This window comes from Salvelinus sp. IW2-2015, unplaced genomic scaffold (assembly GCF_002910315.2).
Source record: "Salvelinus sp. IW2-2015 unplaced genomic scaffold, ASM291031v2 Un_scaffold1632, whole genome shotgun sequence".
Lineage (NCBI taxonomy): Eukaryota > Metazoa > Chordata > Actinopteri > Salmoniformes > Salmonidae > Salvelinus > Salvelinus sp. IW2-2015.
The window spans coordinates 285,413-288,120 of NW_019943048.1; the positions used below are offsets into that span (position 1 = coordinate 285,413).

At 46.3% G+C, this 2,708-nt stretch overlaps 1 protein-coding gene across 1 annotated transcript in view; it reads right to left on the reverse strand.

The window, feature by feature from the left end:
* Positions 1-1,091, reverse strand: part of LOC139024547 (uncharacterized) — a 29,135-nt gene extending 28,044 nt beyond the window's left edge. Inside the window, exon 1 of the mRNA XM_070439423.1 lies at positions 839-1,091. The gene's annotated coding sequence lies outside the window, so the exon portion shown is untranslated. The remainder of the gene's footprint in view (positions 1-838) is intronic.
* Between the last annotated feature and the right edge of the window lie 1,617 nt (positions 1,092-2,708).

Genomic DNA, 2,708 nt, shown 5'->3' on the forward strand with positions numbered 1-2,708 from the left:
CGTGTCACAGCTCGGAGAATCTGAAACTAGTATGCATTTCTGAGATGGACTTGAAATACATTTATATCAATGCAATTGAGTAACAAATATTTGCTTATTTTTTTGTTRTTGACATTGACAAATTCACAACATGTCTGACTTTCTAACTGGTTGAACGCAGCAGGTGTATAACTACAACCAATTAGYACGTCGGAAATGTCTGAGTTTCGTGCATGTGGACACAGGTGGTTCAACCCGCTACAATGGGCGGATCCGTTTTGCATGGCCCGGTGCACCGGTTGGGCGGAATTAAATTATTTAGACCATTCCATTGGTCATTAAGTGACATCTCCATCCACCCGGGCACCAGGCTACGCAAAACGTGCTCTAGTGGAAGTTTGGCGCTTCCAAGACCGCTGGAAAAATCATAACGTCAGTGATCTTCAGGTCGGAGCCACAGAAAGATGCCGAGTTCCTATGATTGGAATTCCGAGTTGGATGACCGTACAAAACGAATTTTCCCAGTGGCAGCTCGTTTTTTGCAATTTCTCATKTGTCTTGAAAAAACTGAAGTCGGAGTTTTCCGAGTTCCCAGTTATTTTGAACGCGGCAGTTGTTGCGACAGTTTTGATTGCATCCATCGATACAAAGTATCAGCGTTACTTTTCACGTGGCTGCGTGCACCAATGGGTCACTGAAGTTCAACTAAATATTCTCTAAGCAATCGTGACCTGTGAAAAGAAATCCACATTCTAATATCGTGCTTGGCATGATCAATCATCTATACATAATCATTAGCGGTGTAAAATCGGTAACAGACTAATAACAAATTAACTTCAGTTACAAAACGTCAMCTTACCTCTTTATTCTGAGTAGGCTACTGAACAAAGTTCCCGCAAAGAATCCATGAAACACTCAGAAGTCAGATAAACGAATCGAACATTCACATGCTGCTTCCGATTGCACGGCGAGGGTTTACCAGACCAAATGATGGCATTCACTCAAATGTCAGGACAAACAATTGGAAGCCTGAACGCGAACTAAATTGCCTTGTATGCCGTATATACATTGTAGTATGCCGATATGTTTTCATCATCTGTGCTGTTAACTGCTCGAAGTCCGCTGGGGTCGGAGGGAAAGGATTCAACCAATAAGCGACAGACAAGACGAGGGAGGGGAGGTCTGTGATCTAGCCTATAGGCGGGGTTAAAGGGTCTATAGGCGGAGTTAAACAATAGAACAAGCGTAAAATCAATGTTAAAGGTCCAATGCAGCCGTTTTTATCTCAATATCAAATCACTTCTGGGTAACAATTAAGCACCTCAATGTTATTGTACATAGTGCACTACTTTAGACCAGAACCCTATTCCCTATATAGTACACTACTGTTGACCAGAGACCTATAGAACCCTATTCCCTATATAGTACACTACTGTTGACCAGAACCCTATTCCCTATATAGTACACTACTGTTGACCAGAGACCTATAGAACCCTATTCCCTGTATAGTGCACTACTTTAGACCAGAACCCTATTCCCTATATAGTACACTACTGTTGACCAGAGACCTATAGAACCCTATTCCCTGTATAGTGCACTACTTTAGACCAGAGCCCTGTATATAGGGTGGCGTATGGGACTTAAAAGGGTAAATAAAGGTGCAGTGAAGTAATTAGAAGCCAAGACACTACCCAGGATCTGTGATTTAACCAGTTCACTTCTGGCCTCACAAGACTAAGGTATATTAGGCTAGTACATCAGAGCTTGACCTTTTGTCAGTCATTGGTTTTTAGATCATTAACTTATTAGAGAAAGACCCTCAACAGGTATTTCTGAGTGTAATTTAAAAACTGTAGTGACACCTCTTGCACTGAGCTGCAGTGTGGTTAGACGCCGACGCTTAGGACTCCGCCGTTAGACCTCCGCGGTTAGGACCGCTGTGCTTAGACCCCGTTAGACCTCGCGCTTAGACCTCCGCTTAGCCGCGGTTAGACCGCTCGACCGCTTAGACTCCGCGTTAGACCCGCGTTAGACCGCCGCGTTAGACCTCGCGTTAGACTCCGCGTTAGAGCCGCGTTAGACCCGCGTAAGACCGCCGCGTTTAGACCGCCGCGTTAGACCTCCGCGTTAGACCGCCGCGTTAGACCGCGTTAGACTCCGCGTTAGACCGCCGCGTTAGACGCCGCTAGCGCCGCGGTTAGAAGCCGTGGCCACCGGGAGCCCATAAGTGACATTTCAGGCCTTTCGAAGATACAGAGACAAACATTTTAGTTTAGAATTTTTAACTATTAAGAAAGCCTCCATGGTATGTGGAAAGCCCTCCATGGTATGTGGAAAGGCCCTCCCATGGTATGTGCAAAGCCTCCCATGGTAATGTGGAAAAGACCCTCCCATGGTATGTGGAAAGCCCTCCATGGCTGGTGAAAAGCCCTCCCATGGTATGTGAAGCCCTCCATGGTATGTGGAAAGCCTCCATGGTTGTGAAAGACCTCATGGTAATGTGGGAAGCCTCCCATGGTATGGTGGAAGCCCTCCCATGGTATGCTGAAAGCCTCACCACTGGTATGTGGAAAGCCCTCCATGTCGTGGGGGGATGTGGAGAAGCCCTCCATGGTATGTTGAAAAGCCTGCACCATGGTATGTGGAACGCCTCCATGGGTATGTGACAGCCTCCCATGGTATGTGAAAAGCCCTCACATGGTATGTGCCAAGCCATAATGTGAACCCCC